Source organism: Hemitrygon akajei, chromosome 22, assembly GCF_048418815.1.
Source record: "Hemitrygon akajei chromosome 22, sHemAka1.3, whole genome shotgun sequence".
Lineage (NCBI taxonomy): Eukaryota > Metazoa > Chordata > Chondrichthyes > Myliobatiformes > Dasyatidae > Hemitrygon > Hemitrygon akajei.
In genome coordinates, this window is record NC_133145.1 from 23,878,659 (window position 1) to 23,905,050 (window position 26,392).

At 40.9% G+C, this 26,392-nt stretch overlaps 1 pseudogene; it reads right to left on the reverse strand.

The window, feature by feature from the left end:
* Nucleotides 1-924: 924 nt before the first annotated feature.
* On the reverse strand, nt 925-19,559 carry LOC140714925 (uncharacterized; annotated as a pseudogene).
* Nucleotides 19,560-26,392: the final 6,833 nt, after the last annotated feature.

Sequence of the window (26,392 nt, forward strand, 5' to 3'; positions counted from 1 at the left end):
CCGATTTACTCCACTCCATGTTGACAAATACAATACCGTGCCAGACACCCTAACTATATGCACCCAAGGCTTTTGCACAGTACTGTATCTAATGAACCCTTCGGGATTCTCCTTCTCCTTGTCTGCCGGAGTAACCTTGTGTCTTCTTTTAGCTCTCCTGATTTCCGTCTTACATTTTCTCTCGCTTTTCTTATACTCCTCAAGCACCTCATTTGCCTCCCCTCCCACCTTTTTATTCAGGCATCTTCTCCCTTCATTCTCAGTCTTGAAGAAGGGTCTCAGCCCGAAACATTGACTGTTTATTCATTTCCCTTCATGTTACCCAACCTGCTGAGGTCCTCCAGCATTTTGTATGTGTTACTTTGGATTTCCAGAATCTGCAGATTTTCTCATGTTCATCATTTGTTCCTTGCTGCCTGTATCTGCTCCACACCTCTGTCTTGTTAACCGGGGGCACAATATCCCTCAAAAACCAAGGTTCCCTAAATTTCTTAGCCTTGCCTTTTAATCTAACAGGAACATACATACTCTATACTCTTAAATTTCTCCTTTGAAGCCTTCCCACTTTCCAAGCATCTCTTTACCCATCGTCACACCACCTCTGATTTTAGTTGTTCCATTAATTATGAATAAATAAACCATATTAAATGTATTTCATATTCTTTATCACACACAAGGAATGGCAATCTTTTCAATCATACTGTAGAAACAATGATAAATCCATACATTTTCAGAAACAAATGGAGATTGCAATTAATCATTTTTGTCTAATATTGGATTGTCAATAAAGTTACAAATTAACATCAAATAAAGTGATTAAACAAGTGTATGAATTGAAATGATTTTATTTATCTTTCATTAATTGATAAAGAAATTCACATTATGCTGATTTCCTGGATTCACTCATGAATTTCCATGTTGGACTCACTCTTCACCTTCTAGTAGTTTCTGCAAAGAAAAATTATAAGTAACAATTACATAATGAATAATGTTGCAACTATTAATGATACTTTGACATCTGTTTATAATAATGTTGTCAAAATGAATGAGAAAGATTAAGCTGGGTGTGATATGTGCGTGCACATCAACTATGAAAGAAGGACCACAATAAAATTAATTTCTCCAAGGTTGTTGCTTTAGTTGTTCTTTTTTCTCCCTCAGTTTATCTATTGTCCCTTTTTATTTCTGTACCCAACTAATCCAACCTACCTTCTCAGTTTTTAATATTTCTTTTTACTTATCTTTGTAGTGTCATTGGTTAAGGATTTAGTTCATTGTTATGCTTCCTCAGATCTTAGATACCTTGTTTTTCTATCTAAACCATTATCAGACTGGACTAACCATGTGAGCAAAGGTACTTTGAGATGAATCTGTGGACCAAGTCTAACTTATTGTAGAAACTATTTGCTGCCCAGTTACAGTAAAACCTCGCCAAGTTTTTCTATGTTATTTCAAATCTTTGACAATACTGTATACCATTTTATACAAAGCTATATTGCACCCATTACCTTGCTGACAAAATCACAGCTTTTAGCCTTAAGCTTGTTCACTTGAGACTCTGCAATATCGGCACGTTCCTCTGCCTCCTCCAGCTCACACTGTACCTTCTAGAGTTTGGATATGTGGACATTAGCCTGCTCCACCTGCAAGAGGAAAGAATCATTAAAGATAGCCTACACAAGGAAATCTGCAGATGCTGGAAATTCAAGCAACACACAAAATGCTGGTGGAACACAGCAGGCCAGGCAGCATCTATAAGGAGAAGCACTGTCGACAGGTCCTGATGAAGGGTCTCCGCCCGAAACATCAACAGTTTTTCTCCTATAGATGCTGCCTGGCCTGCTGTGTTCCAACAGCATTTTGTGTGTGTTGCTTAAAGATAGTCTATTGCATTTATGGTTCTGAAATAATTTTTTTTTTAATTTAAATTTAAAGCAGCAACATAAGCTCAAGGAGGAAATGCAATTTTGTAAAGTGACTTTTAGCATTTTGGGGACAAAGATTATACAATATAATTCAACCACTTCTGTATTTAGCAGGGTATAATAATTACTTCAAGAATGTATTCTGAAATCACTTCAGTTTGGTAGTCAGCAGGGCCATATCTTGACCTTCAGCTTTCCAGTGTACCTACATTACAAGCACTATTATAAGGCAGAGAATCAGTCTATAGCAATGTAGCAGCGGCTGCACAAGGTTATCGGGCTGGAATTTATTGGAGAGTTTCAGCATAGCAATGGCATAAGGGCAATTGGTACTATTTTGTTCAGAGTCATGAGTAACTGATACATGTCAAGCTTGCTCTGTCTAGAAGTTAAGCCCCAGTGGTTTTGCTAAACACACTTTATACAGTATTGTCAGTGTGTGACATCCATCTGAAATTCATAGTCATAGATACAGCATGGAAACAGTTCCTTCACCCCAAAGCCGGTCATCAACAACCCATGACACTAACCCAGTCCTTTGATTTTTTTGCTTACATTTTAAAGCAATATAACTTACAGCCTCCTCAGATTGCCGTTAATAGTTTTTAAACTTTAAGTTGCAGCTTGTTAACCAAGTCTGGAAGTCTCAAGTTATTCTTCATCTTCTTCACTCTGTGTAGAGAATTCATTCACATTTCAGTACTGAATAATTGCATAATCTATATACATAATATGCAGAAAGTGTGCATTTGTTTTACAAGGTTAAACATAATTAATAGTTACTCCATTGATTCTGAGCTTTTTTTTATTGTGATATGAAGCAAAAAGATCCTAAATCTTAAGTTGAAGTTCAAGTTTATTTTCATCTGACTGTATAAACATACAACCAAATGAAACAATGTTCACTTGGACCACAGTGCACCCTCACACACAGCACACAACTTAAAATACTACTATCAATAAATTAATAATATAACCCAAAATGCATGCAGTGTGCAGCAGAGATAAACAATAAACAGCTTGCTGTCCTTGTGATGAGACCTCGGTGGTGGCAGGGTATTCATTAGTCTCACTGCCTCAGGGAAGAAGCTGTTACCTTTTCTAGTAGTACTAGTCCTGATGCTTCTGTACCTTCTTCAAGTGAGTCAAGGGGATTGTGGGATGGGTGGTAGGAATCTCAATAGTGCTTTAGGCACCCCTTCTGCAACACTCCTGCTGAACGTCACAAATACTGCGGGAGACATTTTTGATGCTCTTGATGGTTTTTACTATCCTCTGTAGGATTTGTGGTCCAATGTCTTGGAAATTCCATATCACACTACGATGAAGCCAGACAGGACACTCTTGATGGTGCCCTTGTAGAAAGTTGTTAGAATGGGGCAGGGAGCATTGCGCACCTCATTCTCCTCAGATAGTGTAAATGCTGTTGTACCTTCTTGACTTGTGTGGAGGTGTTGTGGGTCCAGGTTAGATCATCTGTAATGTGCACACCAAGGAACTTTGTGCTCTTCACTCTCTCCATGGCAGAGCCATTGATTTGCAATGGAGAGAGGCCATCCTACACCTCCATGAAGTCCACAATCATCTGCTTTGTCTTGTCCACTTTAAGACCTAGATTGTTGTTCTCACACCATTTGACAAGCCTCTCCACCTTCTCTCTCAATGCTGACTCATCACTGTTGCTGATGAGGCCAACCACTAATAACATCAGCGAATGAACTTGATGAAATGATTTGAGCTGAATCTGGCAGTGCAGTCGTGAGTCAGCAGTGTGAATAGCAGTGGGCTGAGAACACAGCCCTGGGAGGCATCAGTGCTCAGCATGATGGAGCTTGAGATGTTGCTGCCAACTCAGACTGACTGGGGTCTTCCGTTAAGATGTCCTAGATCCTGTTTTGGAAAAGGGTGTAGAGTCCCAATAAGGACAGTTTACCTACTGGCCTGAGGGATGATTCTGTTAAATGCTGATCTGAAGTTGATGAAAACATCCTGGTGTACGAGGCTTCTTTTTCTGTGGGATAGGATGGAGTGGAGGGCCGAGGCTATGGCATCTTCAGTGGACCAGTTTGAGCTTGGGTGAACTGGAAAAGGTCCAATGTAGCAGGAAGGTGGGATTTTATACAATCCATTACCAGCTGCTCAAAGCACTAAATTACAATTTTCTCTAAATATTAGCCTCTCTCCATATAGGCTTTTGTTTTACATCTTACTCCTCTCCTAGTTCTGTCTTGTAAACTGCAAACACTCCACTCTCTCTAGTTCTGAGGAATGGTAAATAATCTAAAACATTGCCTGGTTTTGCTTTCCACTGATATTTCTTGTCCGAGTTCCTCCAGTATTTCCGTTTCATTTCTGCAGCAGTTGATTTTGCAAGGGCAATGACCTTACAAGTTAAGGAGACCTCTGCTGTCAAGAGATATACATGAATAATAACTTGAATAGTGCAATATTGCAGGCATTAAGTCATTCTAAACTGCTTGAGGAAGCAGTGAAAGTTGAAAACTGATGAGAAATAGGTAAAATATATGAATTAAGGGCTTTGGATCGGGGATCTCGAAAAAGCAACACTGCAGAGTGCAACATTGAAACAGCAATTTGCTAGCCTCTCCTCTTGCTGTGGCAGGAGTGATATCCCCCTCTCCCTCATTACAGAGAGAGAGGGCCTGTTGGGATGCCAAGGTTTTGGGATGGACACTAGTTTTTGATGGACTTCAAAGTCGCTGGGGGCTTGCTATTGCTTGCATGGTGGGTATGGGGGAACTGATGCTTTTTGATGGCACAAGTGGGGGGGATGCTTTGCTGCCGTTTGTGTGTGGGAGGGGAGTGGGGCTTCGGAGTTCTAATGTTTTTCTGTCATTCATTCTTTGGGGTTCATTTGTTCTCCCTGTTTTGTGGATGTCTGCAAAGAGTAAGGACTTCAGGTTGTATACTGTATATGTTCTGACATTGAGTTGAACCATTGAATCATTGCACCATTGTAGATGGGCCATTCTTTGAAACAGAGTTTCAGTGTGCACCAATCAAGAAAGCCCAAGGTTAAACATTCTACTCTCCTTTTATAACCTCCAATTGAACAGAACAGAAGCTGAAGCTACAAGTTCTCTGTGGCCTTTAAGTAGGGCAAAGGGAACTAAATGGAGTGAGAACCTTTATTCTATGCCCAAAGCCAACTATTAAAAAGCTTAGATTTGTGGATGTCAACCAAGAGCAAATTTGGATCTCAAATGATATGGTTTTAAAAATCTCCAAACCACACTGGGTAAAGTTTCATGAAGAACTGGCACCATTTCAAAAATCATATCCTAGGTGTAATGAACAGTTTTGGAGAAAAATGGGTGGAACTGTACACTATTAATGGAATGAAAAGCAATTCAGCTTAGATCTCACTACCTGGTAGGTCAGCTCCTTGAACTTCCTTTCAAACTTGTAAAGACCTTTATTTGCATCTGCACATTGCTTTTGCTCAGCTTCAAGTTCACTCTCAAGCTCATGTACCTTTAATGAAAATAAATGCATGAAAGCAACTGGAAATATGGAACATTATATACCAGCTTTCGATATTCAGTTAAAAGTTAGCTTCTCTTTAATATCTCATTATTCTTAAGGATAGTAATAGCAAAAGAAAGTAAATATCATTATTCCTTTTATTGCACTAGTTATTTATTATTGTAATTTATACTAATTTTATGTCTTTGCATAATTTCACATTCTGTAAGTCAGTAATAAAGTCTGACTCCGATTCTGTATTTGTTCAAATATCCGTACCCTGGCCTCCAGTTTCTGGAGCTGTTGCTTTTCCACCTGTCAAGGCGAGCTGTTTGGCCTCATCTAGGCGGAGTTGCAGGTCCTTCACGGTTTGATCCAGATTTTTCTCCCCCATTCTTTCCAAATGAGCACTAGTAGCCTGTTCCTTTCTTAATTCTTCTGTCATTATAGCAGCCTTGCAATGACATCATCGAACAATATCATAACTGGCTTACAGTTCAGCAAAGCAATACCCTAAAGTGTTTGAAAGTAGCATCTACTTCAAGTTAAGAATAATTTTATATGATCAATTTCATAGTTTTATGCACTTATAACATTAAAGCAACAGTTTTACATCTGTTATGGCTTTCTTTGCTTTCTCCTCTGCGTTCCTTGATTCTTGAATGGAATCCACAACCTCAGTTTGCAGATGGTTACTATCAATTTCAGGCATCTTCTTTCTGTTAATCAGGTTGGTATCCTGATGGAAGTCGAAAATATTACTGCCCTCTTGTTACCCGAGTATGTAGGAGCTGTACATGTTCACTGGCGTCAATCAGTTCCTGCTCAGCCACTTTGTGAGATCTTTCTGCTTGTTCAATGGCTGCTCTTAGCTCTTCAATTTCTGCAAGCTCCACCTTCTTTCAAGCACAGCCATCTGCTCCTTTAGTTCTTCTTGGCCTCTAACAGCCTCGTCAAGGTGTAACTGGCATTCCCCAAAACCAAATATTAATTGATATTAGCTAATTGCTGACATAATTCTAACCAATAGTATTTTAAACACGATTGGCATCTGTTCCCTTTCTAAAACAATTTCTAGTTTGTCAGTATTGAAATTGTTGAACATATACATTTCTAATACGAGGGAAATTCCATAGGACCATAACATATTGAAGCAGAATTAGGCTATTTGGCCCATCAAATCTGCCCATCATTTCATCATGGCTGATCTGTTCTCTCAGCCTCAGTTTGCTGCCTTCTCCCCATATCCCTTAATGCGCTGACTAATTACTGATCTATCAATTAGTCCATTTTTTGCTAAATGAACCAGATGTCCACTCTTGCCTCTTTTCACTTTATATATCTGAAAGAAACTTATTGTACCTCTTTTACATTACTGGCCAACTTACCTTCATTTTTCATTTTTTCTCTCCTTATTGCTTTTGTAGTTTCCTTTTGTTGGTTTTTAAAATCTTCCTAATCCTCTCAGTTCCCACTAATTTTTGCTGTTATGCATGCCCTATCTTTTGCTTTTATGCTGTCCTTGACTTTTGTCAGCTACCATTATCTCATCCTCACTTTAAAATGCTTCTTCTCTGGACTGAACCAATCTTGCGTCTATTGAATTAATCCCAGCAACTCCAGTCATTGCTGTTGTACCATCATCCCTGTTAGTGTTCCCTTCCAATCATCTTTGGCCATCTCTTCTCTCATGCCTCTGAGGTTACTTTTACTCAACAGTAATGCCAATATATTTGATTTTGTCATCTGTCTGAAACTGCAGCATAAATTTAATCACGTAGCATGTGGAATAATGTAAGAAAGTAGTTATGAGATCTGTTTTATTATCTAGTAGTTAACATAATTAATATAAGTTTCACCTTGGTTTCCTCTTCCAGTTGTCTTTTTAGCTCCTCCATCTGTTGAGTGAATGCTTGCTTCCCTCTATTGAGCTGTGAAATTTGGGACTCCTTTTCTTAAAGCAAATGACTTAGTTCCCCTTAAGTCAGAAGATATATTAGGAAAAGATACTGCTAATAAAGATTAACATTATAGTTCACTGCTGGGGTGCTCTTGGTTCAACTTAATAAGTTCATAACAGTAAGGACTAATGAAAATCATCAATTTTAAATTGCAAACAGTCTATCCACTAACCATGATCCATGCAAGGCACATCTAACTGGTGGATCATGGCAAAACAAGTGACTTGGAAACTGAAAATGATTTAATAAATACAGTAAATGCACGTTTAACATAGAAATATAACACATTTTTCTAGAGACAGTTTTTGTCTAATCAAATTTGTTGTGTTGACATGTCACTCATTAAACGCACATGTTCTTCATGCTGTGTCTTCGTTTCATTCAGTTGCTCTTCAAGAGTTCGGCAGGTCTTTTCAAGAATGGCCTGTAATGCAATTAAGTATCCTTATGATAAATTGCATAAGTTTTGTTAATGGTAACTTGTAGGGGATAAAAATGTAACTTACCTTAGCTTTTGACACTGACTCCATATTGCTGGCAAGGTCATCAATTTCCATCTTCAGCTCACTCTTTTCCTTCTCAAGTTTCTGCTTCACACGTTGCAGTTTGTCGATTTGTTCCCCAAGTTCTGCAACACTGTCAGCCTGCTTCTTGCGAAGAGCAGCAGCTGTGGCTTCATGCTGGAGGGTAGATTCTTCCAGGTCACAGTGCATTTTTTGAAATTCTGCCTCACGTTTTTTGTTCAATTCAATCTGTACTGAGGTTGCCCCACCAGCTTCTTCCAGTCTCTCACTGATCTCTCCTCCAGCTCACAGGAGTGGTTTCCTTCCAATTTTATATAAACATGAATTGGCAGTTGATGATTCTTTTTTATACAAGTAGATGATGTTAAGTCATATTGCTCCAGGAATTGATTCCTAATGGGTTTCTTTTTCTTGTAGGTAGAGGGGTCTTTTTTTGTGTGTGTAAGTTGGGGTTCTCTCTTTTCCTTCATTTCTTTATAAAAAAAATTCTTCATTATCATATATTATCCTTTTGGATAATTTTTTCTCTTCAGCTTTATTACAGTGTATATATATCAACTTGAACTTTTGTATCATTTTATAGCTGAAAAATATCAATAAAAAGATTCCAAAAATGAAAATGAGATCTTGGCTTCTCTGCCTTAGCAAGAGCCATGCGCTCAGCTTCAATTTCTTCAATACAGGCCTGCGTTGTACAGTGGTGGAGATTATATAAATTCTAGCCTTTCTATACCCCACAAGAACCATATTCTGAATACATCTGGTTATGTCTTTTTAAACATAGTTGAAGCTCTTTGATTTTCTTCTGCAGTTGGATTCCAAGAATCCTTTCATCTTCAATCTTACTTTGATACTGGCTTATGTCAAAATCTTTCCTGTAGCACCATGTGATGAAAATACATTATTAAATGCACAAACAATTCAAAAATAAAATCACTCATGCCAAATAAAAGAGAAAATCCTTGACATTTTGAGTAAAAGATCTTTTATCAATACTGGAAAAGAAGATGAGCATGTTCTAAGTTGCAGAGTAGGAGAGGGTTGGAATGAACTTGGAATATCAGTGACAAGGTCCTTTACAGAGTTGTCATGGACTTGATTACTTAAAAAACAGCAATTGATGGAATGACAAAAAACAAATACATTGAAACGGAAGGGTATGGTATTACCCTTGTGGACTCAATAGGGTATTCTGCAAAGCGGTCACTCATTTTGGCTCAGGAACAATGCACAAAATGCTGGAGGAACTTGGCAGATCAGTCTGCATCAATGTAGGGAATGGACAATCAACATTTTGGGTTGAGACCCTTTTTCAGGACTGGAGAATTTGACTGTTCAGTTCTCCCCATAGATGTTGCATGACCCATGTTGCATAAATGCCAAGTTTCCCCAGCATTTTGTATGTCACTCCAGATCTCCAGCAGCTACAGTCTCTCTTGTGTACTGATTCTGTATTTGATCATTTCAAAGTAGAGAATACCGCAATGTGGTCGCTGAGTTAATTTGCTAAATTGGAATACGTGGGGTGTACTTTCACATTGAGGGACTATTTGGGTCCCTGATGGTGGGAAAGGAAGTAAAAGGGCAGGTGTTGACCCTGAGCTTACAATCACTTGTTACTTTAATTTTCTCTCTGGCTCCCACTCTGACTCTCCACTTTCAGCCTCCTTCGATGCTCCAAAAACACCCGGCCCAATCTCAATTTTACACTTTCAGCTAACTGTCTTTATTGTCTTTCCCAGATCTGGCTGTATCTTTCTGGTTCAATTTGTTTCTTTGTACTTCCTTTTTCTACCTCTCGGTGCTGACTTTTAAACTACCTGTTACCTTGACAACATTGCCCTGCACCCTATCACAGACTATCTCTGTGTTCTCCACCTCCCCACTTCCCAGCAACTTTAAACATGCTTTCTTTCTCATTTTTTTCCCCCAATTTGGACAATGGGTCTTTGACTTAAAATGTTGACTCAGGTTTTCTGATCATAGATGCAGCCTGTTTTACTGAGTACTTCCAGCATCTTCTATATTTATAGAATCTGCCTTTTTTTTTGGTCAATTTCTCCTTACTTTATTTTCTCTTCTAATTGCTGCTTGTCATTTTCTAAATCAATTAATGATTCTTATATCAACTTCAAACCCCCTTCAAGCTTCCTCTTAACTCTTTCCAGATCCACACAAAGTTTTTTCTCTTGCTCCAGTGCACTCAGGCTACAATAAATAAGAAAAATCATCATAGTGATCTAGACAAAAATTAGATTATTAAAATGTATATGTTCAGCGACACTGACATCATCCACTTGCAGTTCCAATTTAGCTTTGATTTGGTTAAAGAGTTGACTTTATCCTGTTCAGCCTGCAGATCATCTAAGATTTGCTGATGAAAGGGCTTTCTTCTCCTTTGTTAATTTGACAACATTTTCATCAAGGGCAGACATTTCTTCTGTAAGATTCTTAACCTTTGGTTAAAAACCATTAGCCATTAATTAAACATGCAGTTTTATCCATCAGATTCTACAGATTAAGTCATTTTGTTCCAATGCAAGTGAATACCTTGTTTTCAGTGGCATGCTTTTCCATTTCGGCCTTAGCCAGTGTAATTTCCAAATCATCAATATCCTTCTGAAAAGCAGAGCATTCATCTTCAAGCTCCTGCTTTGTGCTTGTTAACTCTGCATTAACTTCCTCTTCATCCTCCAATCTTTCATTGTATTCCTTCATTTTGCTTCTAATTGAACTTTGCTTTTGATGAGCTGATCACATCTTTCTTCAGCATCTGCTAAGCCTTCTGCCTCCTTTTGGGGATGAAAGGGAGGTTTATTTTAGCCAACCAACACATTGACAAAACATTCAAAACAGGCAACACATTTATGACTTGTTCTTTAAAATATATTTATTTCATAAATACATTACCACAGTTTAAGGAATGTCTCAACCACATGGGAAAGCTACAGCACTAAGAGAATTTATTTGCCTAAAGCATGATGTACTTCCTACATGTAAGATCATATCTTATATACCCTAGTCCAAGAAGGTTAAATGCAAAATAAATGGGGACCTTCAAATGTTTATATACATTGTTTGAGTTAAACCTAAAACTGTAATTTATCAGAGAGGAAAATATCACTTACTCAGCCACCATCTATCCAGTGGGGCAGTTGGCTTGCAGAGTTAACCAAAGTCAACTGGAAAATAGTCAAGTTGTCAGTAAGATGTGAACACTCTGGATTCTGTGATATGAAAGTGTCACGAGCAGGGACAGGAATGGACCCAAATGCAGGACACAGGCACTGAAGTACTAGGGGTGGGTCAGGATGGGGATGCCATGGCATTTAAGGGGTAATGCAGGTGGGGCTCATGGCAGGGCAGGAGGATCCCAGCATTCATGGCAGGGCAGGAGAGCCCCCTGGGGTGGGCACATAATTCCTGGGCAGGGCCACCTCCCAGGCAGGATCACAGAGACCCGGGCAAGACATGGAACACCCAGGCAGGTGTGGGGCACAACCCATAGGGAGCAATGGGTGGAAAGGGTCAGAGTCCTCAGGACAGGCCACATTGATCCCAGGCAGGGCCACCTCCCTGACAGAAACACAGAGGCCTGGGCAAGGGACAGACACCTGGGCAGGAGCAGGCACAACCCATCAGAGATGAGGGGTAAGGAAGGGAACAGAGTCCCTCCACCAGGCAACAGCAAACAGCCTGGCTTACCCAACAGTGGCAAGGGACAGGAAGGGGCAGAACAACCTGCAGGATAACAGCGACAGCCTGGTTTACCCAACAGAGGCAAGGGAACAGAAGGGAGCTGGGTCCAGGGTGAGCAGCAGGACATCCAGGATACACCAGTAAATAGGGGGAAGCAAGCTGACAGTGCAGGCAAGGCAAATACAGCAGGACCAGCACACACAAGAGAAGCAGGAAAAGCCAGACAGAGCAGACAAGAAACAAAACAACCACCCAAGTAGGCTCAGTCCCTGAGCCCCTTATAAACACCTGCCCCCTAATAGGCAACAGGTGTACCTCCTTAAGCCAAGATGATCCAATGGCTCCGGGTGACAGGAGGGCTGGCTGCAAGCCCCGGAGTCCGGAGTCCGCAGACCGGAACAAGCCCCGGAGTCCGGAGTCCGCGGACCGGAACAAGCCCCGGAGTCCGGAGTCCGCGGACCGGAACAAGCCCCGGAGTCCGGAGTCCGCGGACCGGAGCAAGCCCCGGAGTCCGGAGTCCGCGGACCGGAGCAAGCCCCGGAGTCCGGAGTCCGCGGACCGGAGCAAGCCCCGGAGTCCGGAGTCCGCGGACCGGAGCAAGCCCCGGAGTCCGCGGACCGGAGCAAGCCCCGGAGTCCGGAGTCCGCGGACCGGAGCAAGCCCCGGAGTCCGGAGTCCGCGGACCGGAACAAGACCCGGAAGGCGGCTCCGGACCGAACCCCAACAGAAAGATTGCCGAGGTTAACTTCAATAATGAGCTGGAGTATTGTGAACCTATTGAATTCATTATATTACAAGCTATTTGACAGAAGATTGCCAACCTTTAGTGCCTTCTATGCTATAGAAGAGCTCATCATGGCTCTTCTCCAAGCCCAAGGGATAGTGAACGAGCAATCATCCAGCTGCAATTGAGTGCTCAGATGGTGAGCACCGGATACATTTGTTTAGTTCTATTAGCTACCTGTTCAACATCATTTTATTGCAGATTTGGTCAGATGCTTTATCTTGAGTTTACTCCAGCAAGAAAACAAAGAATTCCAATTTACAATGGCAATTAACATTAATGGCAAATAACTTTAATTTCCCCCAGATTCTACCAATCACTTGCACTCGTGGGGCAATTTGCAGTCGTCCTTTAATCCATAAACCCTACAATTTTGGGAAGTGATGAAAAAGCAGAGAACCTAGTGAAATCCTACATAGTCATTGGGAAAACCTGATTGTTTTACCTAAACTGAGCTCAGACATTCAGCTTTCCTTTATAGATTAGTTATTGTAATTTCAGGCAGAGCTTGACTTACAGGTCAACAGTACAAAATGCTATATTCTAAGATGTTCTGAATTACAACAAAATATGACATATAGAACATGAGGAAATCTGTAGATCTGAAAATATTTCTGCCATCTTCATTTAGATCATAGCTAAACTCTATGTTAATTTCCTCCATTTCCTGTAACCATGCATTTGAGAAGGCCAGTTGATTCACTAAGACCATGCCAGCACTCTACAAGAGCAATCCAGTTAATCTCATTCCCCATTTCTTTTCTCATGGTCTTACTTTGTATTTCTTCAAACATTTAATTAAAAGTGCTTTTAGAAAGCCACATTTTAATTTGCTTTGACATTGTGCATTCCAGGCTATAATTACTAAATAAAAATCAAACTCCTTGCATCTCTTTAAATTTTTTTTCTAATCACCCTAATCTGGGTCCTTTGGCTTTCAATCTTTGTACCGTTGGAAACAGTCAAGTTTAATTGTCATTCAGCAACAATACACAGCGTGTGTAGTCACAAGAGCACAAAAGCATGCAGTCAGAGTAACATAATACAGCCAAGTCCCTGAGTGGCATGGGCTGTAGGTTAATGGTACATGGGATGATGTTATGGTCAGCTTGACCTCCACCAAGTGGATACTGGAGCACAGCACTTACGGGAGTAACCAGCACCCCCAACCCGGCAGAGGTTCCAGTGCACCCACAGAGGACTCTGCTCACTCTGGTGTCTCCTCTCCTGGATGGCTGCACTAGGCAACACCGTGGCAGGAGGTCCTGCTCTGTGCAACAACTGAGGCAACACAGCTCCCCTGCCATTGGTCTCACCAATAAACCAGTGAGTCGAACTTGCGGTATTCGACATTACAATGTTCAAGACAATCAGTTGCACTCTTTGCTAGACTGCACACCACCTCTGCACAACAACGGTATGCAACAAATCCAGGTGACAACACAGTACGCAACATGTCCAGCTCCATCTATGTCAAACAACTTGCCAGTGGGGTAGACCTACAGTACTTGATGTTCTTAATTTCTAGCAGTTTTTAGCAATTTTAAATGAAGATGTAAAGGACAAACAATTACACCATAGGTTGGACCCAGAGAGGCCACTATGGCTGTTCCCACCACCATCTTGCCATAAGTATTTCCAGCCATATCCATTTCTTTGATACAATTCCTAATCTATGTCGATTTACATTGTTCAGTCTCTGTTTGAACACTTCCATCAGATTTCTTCAAACTCTCGCTAAGAAGAGCAACCACAGTTTCTCAAGCTATCTATCTAATGAAGACACCAATAGGAGAAAGAGAAGGAGATGGGGATCTGGGGGAAGTGATAGGAAGTTAAAAGGTCAGAGTGAGGAATAGTGGGGAGAGGTGGAATTAATTTACTGAAAGGAGAAATCAATATTCATGCCATCAGGTTGGAGTCTACCAGGAAGGAATATAAGGGGTTGTTCCTCCACCCTGAGGGTGAACTCATCTTGGTACAAGATGAGACCGTCACATCAGAATGGGAATTGGAATCTGAATTAAAACATTTGGTCCTCTCTAAATCCCACTTGTGGCAGATGATGATATAGTGTTTTCTCAGTTTGGTCTGCTAATATCAATTATTGCACATCATTGATTTCTCTTTTCCTACACTTCTCTAATATACCTTGTACATTTTTATGGCCTCAAAAGGTAGAGGATCGCCAAATAAAAGTCCGTCAAGTTCAACTTCCAAGCTCTCAAATGACCTAAACTCAAACATTTTCCATCTCCACTTATGTGAGGTTGTTCTTCCTAACATGAGCTTTCTGAATTAACTCTGCGTCGACAGCAGACCTAGGGGTAGCTTGTTAGATTCATGAAATATTCAGAAACAACAGTATTTTCCACTTAGCTCATCCTTTTCATAATTAATTTGTAAGAGGCATTGTGCATGTTCTATTAATATAGGGTTGGCATTGTGACGTTTGAAATATCCATGTGCTACATAGCAGTCTGAGCCTGTGACTACCCTGTGACTTAAATAAGAAATTCTGGAAACTTAAAGGTGAATGTTAAAATATTAAAAATGAAGTTCATGAAAAAGAAGTGTGCCTACAAGATATTTAATAAAACCTCAATATTTTACCTTCAGTCCCGTCTGGTTCCGCCTGCTCTTCTCTTTACTTCTGCTTGAACTTTAAGTTACCATGGTAACTGTGCCCGTGAGTTTGTATATAGATGCTTTTTCCTCAGAAGAAAAGCCCAGGATATCAATAGCTTCCTGTGGAATTACAGAAATAATGTTTGTTTTTACTATAGCATCCTTAAATCAGTTATTTCATTGTGGCTTTTGAGTCTTAACTTAAATCAGTAGCCATCAATTCCTCTTGATCATTGATATCTATCTAATCTCACACAGTAATCTCACCCTGACTGATGAGTGGGAAGTCGTAGGGATTGTTGGTAGTGAAGTGGAAAAAAAATCAATAGATTTGTAAATTAATTACAAATATCTTTTTTAGAAGATAATCATAAGTTTCAGACGTGTTCCTCACAAATTTCAACAGATAACTTATCGACCCTCAACGATCATAGAAATTATTATTCTGGAGTGTTGAATTAATCATGTAGATACACTAAAAGCTATTTTGGAATGCCAATTAGTTCTGGCTTCTAGTTGGATGTAATCTGGTAGAAAATATGGCAACTTCTTTCAGCTTTCATCTGAAAGGATTTGGTCTTCTAATGTTCCCTAAAATTTGGGCAAGTATAAGCAAGAATATTCACCCAATATCATAAAAGCAGATTAAAATAAATGTTTCAAATTTAGAAGGCTGCGGAAATCTAAGCATTTAAGTAAACAAGGGAATTAATAAGGGGGCATGCACTGAACAGAGAGAAATCCAGAATTTGGCTAGTTTAAGAAGGAAATCAGGAAGCCCATTTATTAATCAAGAGGATATTGGGAATCTGGAATACACAATACTGTGCAAAAGTCTTAGGCACATATATTTGTCAACCTGGAGTGGAGAGCAAATTTGTAAATCTGGTGGAAGCAAAGGATGTTGGCAATGGTAAGAGTGGTGTGCCATGGGAGGGATGTGAGACAGGTGGCAGAGGAGTGCCAGGAGTGGGGAAAGGTGGACAGGGGTGGTGTGAGTGCAAACACATCTAGCCCTGAGACACTAGCCAAAATCGTTTGTTTTCAAACAATTGCTCTGGTGCTTCCTGCTCCCTCCCACCCCCTTCCCCTTTTCCCAACCATGATTCCCCTCGTCCTGCCATCTTCCCACTTCCTGTCCACATTAGAGACCCACATCAGAATCAGATTTATCATTACTCATAAATGTCATGAAGTTTTTTTGTGGCAGCAGTTCAGTGCAATACGTGAAATTCCTACAGTCCCATCCAAGTCTTAGGCACCCTGGCTGTATATATCTGCCCAAGATTATTGCACAGGACTGTAGTCCTAAGAGAAGATATATACATTACTTACACTGAACATTCTCAAAATTATGATGGATTTTTTTATTAAGAGTGTCAAGGAATATAGATCAAAGCTGGACAAATGACACTGAATTATGATTAGATTGAATGGATTACTTGACCCTCAGATGTAAACAGCAAATGCTGAGAATGCTCAGCAGGTCAGGCAGCATCTGAGCAAAGAGAAGTTCAGTCGATACTTCAGGTTAATGACCTTGCATCAGATTGTAGCTGCTGGACCTTTTCCAGACTTCTCGCATCCGCTGTTTTTAAAATGTATTTCCATTTACTTTTGCCCTTCTTCCTCTCTATGTACCATATTTAAGATCTGACTTGATAATTACATGCATTTTAGTGTCTTTTTTCTTGATGGCATCACCACTGACTGAAATTGATGCGAAGTACTGGATGACATGGTTTGTATTCACAGTCTTCCCAGCACCAGATTCTCCACTTGGACAAAAAGCACACAAAGAACACAATTATTTATAAGCCAAATAAATCATTTAAAATAAATAAGCTGTGGTTTGAAAATATAAGATAGTTTTTAAAGGTATTAATTCTTACGTGATCAGAATAGACTGGTTTTCACAATCTGGGAAATAACAATCATATTAAATTGATTTAAAAAAGTCAAAATGACACAATTTGTCTAAAGAGCAAAATGTAAATATTTAAGGTTTCTGGTGTGTAAAGTCAGAAATGTCATTAAAGGATATGTTATTACTTGTTAACCTGAACTGATAGGCATTGTCAGAGATGGGAAAGACATGGGGTAGAGACTCTTGACATTTCTTCCTCTGTAACCATTGACAACGTCAGGTTTGTACACAGGCAGCCACTTGTAGGGGTTTATAGTAACACAGGAAAGGCCAGAGTAGGTCTGTAAAACAAAATATATGCACTTATATTACTTGCATGATTTTGATTTTCCATTAAAGTCATCATTCATAAACTCAAGCAGACTTACATAGGTCATCCAGGCTGAATAACAATCTTTGAGGTTAAACAGAACAGAACATCTCGGATTGAGCCCTCAGGTGGGTTAACATGGCCACATCTTCGATTTTATCAAATTTTGGAGGATTCATTGGGAAGACTTGGTCATCTTTGACAGTTATTGCCTGCACAAAAGAATGTAAAATCGTGTCTGGCTAGATTAAAGTTTGATACACAAGAGATCAATTACAGCATCTACCGATAGACTGTGCAATGTCAGATATTATGTTAGAAAAAAACTAAAAGCAAAAGTCAACGCTAGCTTAACGTTGTCTTGAGATTATAGGTAATCAAATTCCTTACGGAAAATCCTCAAATCCTGGAAATCGGAAATATAAACAGAAAATGCTTAGAACAGTCGGCAAGTTAAGGTGGAAATCTTTCAAGTCGGAGATGCTTTGTCACAATCTTTGACCTGAAAGGTCAAATCTTAATTGCATGGAACACACCCGACTTGCCAAGCGCCTGTGGAGTTTTCTGCTTTGCTTCTCTGCCTCGTGCCCGGTGCCCTTCAAGATACCCAGGGTGGCACAGCGCCTGGTCATAAACACAACAGAAACAGACCATTGCACATATGACTTGGATAAATTACCAAAGGCATCATTTCCACTTTGGGAATAAATTGTATCCAAAATTTCACCTTTTTGAAACTGCTCCCCTGCTTTCTACTCCAAGTCAATGCCGAAGGTAAATACCGGTAGTTCTATGATTCAGTACAATTCGGCTGTACACCAGTGGTATTAACCAATACAAAAATATATCAAGTAGCTAAAGAAACAAACAAAAAACAAATAAATAAACAAAATATATAATAGACTAACAAAACCATCTCAAAGGTGAAATTAGAAATGATATGCAAATATGCAACCTCACTTCATAGGCAAACAGGATTAAATAGATTGATGAACAAATATGGTCCATTTGGCTTAAAAATATTCTTCCTTGACTACTGTCAACATTCAGCAGCATTATATTTTGGTGTCCCTTTTAAAAAGAGTAACATCAAAAAAAAACTTTTATATTTTAACTATTAGTTGTTCAAAGCCTGTTGAATGTTTGCTTCAACTTGAAATCTGTTTCTAGTGTGCTGTTCCTTAAAATACAGCATGGGGGAAATGGAATTAACGTGGGTCAAGGAAATGCAGATAGAATTTAACGTGGACAAAGTGCAAAGTGTTTTAGGATGTTAAACCAGGGCAAGATTTACACAGTAAATGGTAGGACCCTGGAGAGTGTTGTAAAACGGAATGTTCCAGGAGACAAATACATATAGTTTCCTGAAAGTGGTAAGCATGGTGGTGATATACTGTAGGCATCTGGCAAACCTGCCTTCATCGGTGATGGCACTGATTTTCAGAGTTGGAACATCATGTTATGCTTGTACAAGACATTGGTAATGCCATATTGTGTGCAGTTCTAGTCAATGAGCTACAGGGAGTATATTATTAAGCTAAAAAGGGAGCAGAAAAGAAACAAAAAGATAATACAGGACTGGAGGGCTTAGATTATAACATGAGACTAGATAGGATGGTTCTGTTTTCCCTGGAGTACTGGAAGCTGAGGGATAATGTTATAGAAGTTTATAAATTCATAAGGAACATAGATAAGGTGAATGGTCAATTTCGCACCATGACCACCCCACCTCCCCCACCCCAGAGGAGAAGATTCTAAAACTAGAGTGCATAGCTTTAAGGTGAGAGGGGGAAGAATTAAAGGTCAACCTTTTCATACAGAGGGTGGTGGGTATGTGGAACAGACCCTCAGGTATCAGAGGAAGTGGTAAGAGTGGGTACAATTACAACATTTAAAAGACCATTTGGACAGGTATATTTCCTGGTTCTGATTTTGGATCTTTGACCTGATAAATTAATTTTCTTTCTCTTTCTACAGATGCAGCCTGACCTGTTGAATTTTTCCAATATTTTTTGGTTTTATTTTTAGGTTTCTGACATCTGTGATTTCCCCACATACTTCTTTGGTATCAAGTAAGTTTGTTAATTGTTGATCCAATTTATTTTATCTTATCTTTTTATTTCTTGTTTCCACAGTGACTTTGTCACTTTCCCTACTCTTAATTGTGGCTGGAATGTACACTTCCCTTGGGTCAGTGACATAACAGGCTGTTTCGGCATCATGGGTTTATTCTGCGCTGCAATTCGCTTTTGCTCTGAATTCCGGAGAAAAGGAGCAGCCTCCACAACAACTGCCATATCTGCATCAGAACTCATGTTTGTGGTTTAACTGTGTGTGAAAAAAAAGAGCAGATTATCAATTTCAATTTACCCCTTTCTGAATGATCATCACATAACTATTTAGAGTCAAATGAAGTGGGGTGGAAGTCAAGAGACTTGTACTGTTTTCATCTTGTTGCACGTCAAGGTTAGTCTTGCTAACAGTGGTAACTCAAAGTCAAAATTAAGAATGAGTACAAAGGGGCGTAGCCTTGTACATTTTCTCATTTCCCATCCCTGGTTACTGTCGGAAAGTACCTTGTATCCTGCATCACAGAAGGAGGAATGTGAAGGAGCTGATGAATTTCAGTGAGCCTCCATACAGAATTGAGTGCCGTATTTTAAAAAGGATGTGGAGGCACAGCTGAGAGTACAGAGAAAATTTTGTAAGGAAAGCACCAGAAAGGTGCAGGTGTGGAAATCCGGAAGGATAAAGGCAGACAGGTCAGAAAAAGACTGGTTGCTTGGTTGGTTCCTTTGACTTTGTAAGTTGTCCAGGAATAGGCTAGGATTCAATGGGGGATTGGTGGACGCTGTAGCTATAAGGGCCAGAAAGGCCTATTCCATGCTGTATCTCAATAAATAAATTAAAAATAATAATAGATTGTAGCATTTTCCCTACCACTGATGTTAGTTGAGATTGTCAGACTAAGGCGAGGTAGTGGGGATAAGCTCCCACTACCTATTAAATGCTTCTAATGGCGTGCATCTCAAATAGCCTCTGTCAACCAAGTCCAGCTCCTGGCTTCATGTATAGCTTAGTTACTAAGCCCAGTGGAACTGTTTCTACTGACAAGAGAAAGGGCAAAGGTGGGATCCTGGCATCTTACATCCATTCACTTTCAGCAAATGGGGCTCATAAGCTATGGTTGACAGCTCATCTAGGAGAAGGAAAACTCTGATCTGAAACTTCTGCACCTTGTGGCTATACCTGCCTACGTGGGAAGCTTTGGGAGTAAGCCTTGAGGAAAAATCTGGAGTTGGAGTCCCTAAGGCAGTCCTACGTTGATTTCAATGCTTACTGGGAACTCCAGCTACACTTCTGGTGCCAAACTGCATCAGTTTCAGCAATCCTTCTGTCAAGCCCTCAGAGCTTCAGTGAGCCTGTCTTCTGGTTTCCATCCACAGGTCAAGCAGAGTGAGCAAATCGGGATTTGGAAGCAGCACTGCACTGCATTTCCACCAGTAACCTGGCATCCTGGAGCACCCATCTCACTTGGGTTGAGTATGACCACAACTCCTTGGTCACCGCCGCCACCGGTATGTCTCCTTTCGAATGCTCCCTGGCCTATCAACCCCTCTGTTTCCTGCCCACGAAGACGACATCGCTGTGTCTTCAGTTCAGGCCCGTCCTCCGCCAGTGCCGCAAGGTCTGGAGGGATGCACGCTGGGCCCTGCTCTGCTCCTCTGACCACAACCGGAGTCTCACCGATCGCCACCGGATTCCAGCACCCAGCTAGCAGCCTGGTCAGAGGGCTTGGCTCTCTTCTAGAGACATCCCCCTCAAAACTGAATCCAAGAAACTCACCCCTCGTTACATCGGACCATTCGAAATCGAGAGCATCATCAACCCCTCGGCAGCCAAACTCCAACTACCCAGATCCATGCGCGTTCATCCCACGTTCCACGTCTCCCAACTGAAACCTGTGTCTGTCAGCCCTTTGTCCCCTCCTGCCGAAGCCCCACCACCTGCCCGGGTTGTCAACAATCACCCAGATTACACCGTCCGGCAAATACCGGATGTGCGCCACCGAGGCAGAGGTTTCCAGTACCTCATCGATTGGGAGGGATACAGTCCTGAGGAGCAGACCTGGATCCCCCGCTCCTTCATCTTAGACCCTTCGCTCATCCGAGACGTCCATCGTGACAATCCGGGCAAGCCTGGTGGTTCACCTGGAGGCTCCTGTTGGGGAGGGGGGGTACTGTCACAGTGCTGACCGTTAATTCCCCATACTCTCCTAATTCCCTTTGACTGCAGCACACCTGATTCTCATCTAGACCTGCAGCATAAATTTCCCAGCTTTGCATCCACTCATCACCAGATCGTTGGTTTAGCCAGTGTGTTGATTCACATTCCCGGCCGCTTAGGATTATGTATTCTAAATTTTATTTCAGTACTGAGGTTTACCTGTATATCTCTGTCTCTCTCTGTCAAGTATTGCCTGCCGTTTGCCTTTCCACTTGCCATTCAAATTCAGCAATGCTCCGTGTCAAGATTAGAATTGCCTGCCGCCTGTCTCCTGTTTTCTGTTCAGCTCTCGCAACACCCTGTTTCAAGTCAAGTTTTGCCTGCCTCCTGCTTTTCTGTTCGCACTTCTGTTTGCTGTTCAGCTCCAGCCTCGCTCACACCCTCACCTGCATCCTAACTCTATCTCCATGCCAGTGTCCTGCATTTGGGTTCCATGCAACAATACTAACCTATTGGCCTTCAGGGATTTGTGTATAAGCACACCTATTGAACATCAACACTACCCATTAAGCAATGTTAATTTTTAAATATTAGCTTTATTTGTCATATGTACATTGAATCAAATCAGCAAAGATTCTTCTGGACAGGCCACAAATGCTGTCATGTTTCTGGCACCAAAATGGCATGCCCAAGACTCACTAACTCATACATATTTGGAATTTGGGAGGAAACCTGAACACCTGGAGGAAATAAGGAGAATAGGGTGAAATGGGGACACCTGTTTTTCCCTTATTAGGGAAAGAGAGAGCCTGTGGTATGTTGAATACCGGGTGAATGAGTAGTCTTTGGGGTTCTGCAAGTCTGTGTCTTTAATGATGCTTTGCTGCACGCTTGAGTGCTCGGTGGGGGGTGCTGATGCTTTTTTGCTGGTGGGGAGGAGTCGTTGCCTTGCTGCTGTTTGTGCATGGGAGGGGCTTTAGGGTTCTAATATTTAACTGTCATGCATTCTTTGGGGCACTCCTGTTTTAGTGGATGTTTGCAGAGAAAAAGAATTTCAGGATGTACAGTGGCATGAAAAAGTTTGGTCAAAATTTCTGTTCCTGTGAATAGCTAGGCGAGTAAAAGACCTGATTTCCAAAAGGCATAAAGATAAAGATGACACATTTCTTTAATATTTTAAGCAAGATTACTTTTTTATTTCCATCTTTTACAGTTTCAAATTAACAAAAAAGGAAGAGGGCCCAAAGTAAAAGTTTGGGCACCCTGCATGGTCAGTACTTAGTAACACCCCCTTTGGCAAGTATCACAGCTTGTAAATGCTTTCTGTAGCCAACTAAGAGTCTTTCAATTTTCACCCATTTTTCCTTGTAAAAGGCTTCTAGTTCTGTGAGATTCTTGGGCCATCTTGCATGCACTGCTCTTTTGAGGTCTATCCACAGATTTTTGATGATGTTTAGGTCAGGGGACTGTGAGGACCATGGCAAAACCTTCAGCTTGCACCTCTTGAGGTAGTCCATTGTGGATTTGAGGTGTGTTTAGGATCATTGTCCTATTGTAGAAGCCATCCTCTTTTCATCTTCACCTTTTTTACAGATGGTGTGATGTTTGCTTCCAGAATTTGCTGGTATTTAATTAAATTCATTCTTCCCTCTACCAGTGAAATGTTCCCCATGCCACTGACTACAACACAAGCCCAAAGCATGATCGATCCACGCGATGCTTAACAGTTGGAGAGCTGTTCTTTTCATGAAATTCTGCACCCTTTTTTCTCCAAACATACCTTTGCTCATTGCAGCCAAAAAGTTCTATTTTAACTTCATCAGTCCACAGGACTTGTTTCCAGAATGCATCAGGCTTGTTTAGATGTTCCTTTGCAAACTTCTGATGCTGAATTTTGTGGTGAGGATGCAGGAAAGGTTTTCTTCTGATGACTCTTCCATGAAGCTCATATTTGTGCAGGTGTCACTGCACAGTAGAACAGTGCACCACCACTCCAGAGTCTGCTTAATCTTCCTGAAGGTCTTTTGTAGTCAAATGGGGGGTTTTGATTTGCCTTTCTAGCAATCCTACCAACAGTTCTCTTGGAAAGTTTTCTTGGTCTTCCAGACCTCAACTTGACCTCCACTGTTCCTGTTAACTGCCATTTCTTAATTACATTACAAACTGAGGAAACTGCTACCTGAAAACGCTTTGCTATCTTCTTATAGCCTTCTCCTGCTTTGTGGGCATCATTTATTTTAATTTTCAGAGTGTTAGGCAGCTGCTTAGAGGTGCCCATGGCTGCTGATTGTTGGGACAAGGTTTGAGGAGTCAGAGTATTTATAAGGCTTTGAAATTTGCGTCACCTGGCCTTTCCTAATTATGACTGTGAACAAGCCATAGCCCTAACAAGCTAATTAAGGTCTGAGACCTTAGTAAAAGTTATCTGAGAGCTCAAATCTCTTGGGGTGCCCAAACCTTTGCATGGTGCTCATTTCCTTTTTTTCACTCTAAAATTGTACAGAAAAAAAATAATACACTAATCTTGCTTAAAATGTTGAAAAGAATGTTTCATCTTTAACTTTATGACTTTTGGAGATCAGTTCATCTTATACTCACTTAACTATTCACAGTAACAGAAATTTTGACCGGGGTGCCAAAACTTCTGCATGCCACTGTATGCATTTCTCTGACATTAAATGTACCTATTGAAACCTATTGAATGTACAGACTCTTTACAAAGGTGAGAATTGAACTCCAATCAGTGTACTAGCGTAACACAGATTTTCTGCTACATGCACCAAATGGATGGCCTTACATTTTTCTACATTGTATTCCATTTATAATGTTCTTACCCACTCACTCAGCTTGTCCCTATACCTTTGAAACCTCTTTACACCCTCTTCCTCATCCACAGTCCCACTTACTTTAGTATTGCCTGCAAACTTGGAAATATAACATTTCATACTCAGCCAAATCACTGACCAAGCATACATCCGTGTTCAACTCTGCTTGTCACAGCCTGACAATCTGTTCATTCCCACCCTTTACCTCCTGCCAATAATCAATTCTCGATTCATGTCAAAATATTGTTTCTGGTTTCATCTGCTCCAGTTAGTCAACTTCCTGTGTAAAACCTTATTAAAAGCCTTCTCTAAATCTAAGTAAAACACACAGATCTCCCCTGGGAATTTTACTTATTTTCCCACATTCCAAAGATGTGTGGGTTGGTAGATTAATTGGTCACTGTAACTTACCTCTAGTGCAGTTGTTCCCAACCTGGGATCTAATGATTACTTGGTTAATGGTAGGGTCCATGGCATAAGAAATAGTTGGGAACCCCTGCTCTAGTGCAGGTGAATGGTAGAATGTGGAAGGAGCTGATGAGAGCATGGGAAGGATAAAATGTGATTAGTGTAGGATCAGAGTAAATGAATGCTTGATAGACTCAAAGGACCACTGGGTATGGTTCTGTACAGACTAACTATGATATGTAATTGAGCGCTGACCAGCGACCAATCCTGACATCAGAAGTGTGAGAGGAAGGGATTTCAAACGGATAAGATCTTTGGCGACAGTAGAAAAAGGCCGAGGAGGATCGTGGAAGTGTAACTGAGCTCTGACTAGCGACTAATCAGTGTTTGGGATTGATTAGCAACAGCAGGGCCATCATCACAGTAGCCATCATCAGAGTGGGCAGACATAGATTGGTGATCTTGAGACTTCAGCTCTTTGAGGCTTCAAAGAAGAGAGGCTTCAGTTAGAGAAAGCAAAAAAAAAGAAAAGCTCTTGATAAAGTTTTTTTTCCTTCTCTTCTTTATATCTGTTCAGTTAGAACAGTAGATATGTCAGCCAGGGTAGTGAAATGCTCCTCTTGCAGGATGTAGGAAGGCTGGGAGACCTCTACAACTACAACTACAAGAAGTGCATCCAGCTGCATTTGCTAGCTCTCTAATAAGGAGTTGGAGGTGGAACTGGATGAACTCCTGATCATGTGGGAGGCTGAAGGGGTGATAGATAGAACACATGGAGAGGTAGTTACACCCAAGTGCAGAATACAGGAAACTGGGTAACAGTCAGGAAGCAGAAAGGGATTAAACAGCCAGTTTAACAACCAGTGCCCCTATGGCCATCCCCCTTAACAGCACGTATGTTATTTTGGATATTGTTGTGGGGTGGGGGGGGGGGGGAATTACTTAACAGAGGAAAGTCACAGACTCTGTGACTCAGAAGGGAAGTGGGTGGTGGGGTGAAGAGATGTGGTGTCGTGATAGGGGATTTGTTAGTTAGGAGAACAGACAGAAGGTTCTATGGGCAAAAGTGAGATTATGATTAGTAGGTTGCCTCCTAGATGCCGGGGTCTGGGACATCTTGGATTGAGTCCTCAGCATTCCTAACTGGGAAAGTGAACAGCCAGAGATTGAGGTCCAATGACATGGGTAGGATGAGTGACAAGGTTCTGCATAGGAAGTTCAGGGAGTTAGGTGCTAACTTAAAGGGCAGGACCTCCAGAGTTGTGATCTCAGAATTGCTACCTGCACCACATGCTCCTGAGGCCAGAATTAGGAAGATTATACAGTTTAACACGTGACTAAGGAGTAAGTGTAGAAGGGAGGAAATACAATTTTTGGATCTTTGGGCTCTCTTTCAGAGAAGGTAGGACATGTACAGAAGGGATGGTGTGCACCTAAACTGGAGGGAGACTAATATAAGGTTGTTATAACAGGCGATATTAACTTTCCACATATTGACTGGGAGCCCCATACTGTAAAAGGACTAGATGGGATAGTTTGTCAAATGTGTTCAAGAAAGTTTGCTTCATTAGTACTTGGAAGTGTGAAACTGGATCTACTATTAGTGAACGAGACAGGGAAGATGACAGAAGTTTATGTAGAAGAACACTTTGCATCCAGTGATCACAATGCCATTAGTTTCAAAGTGA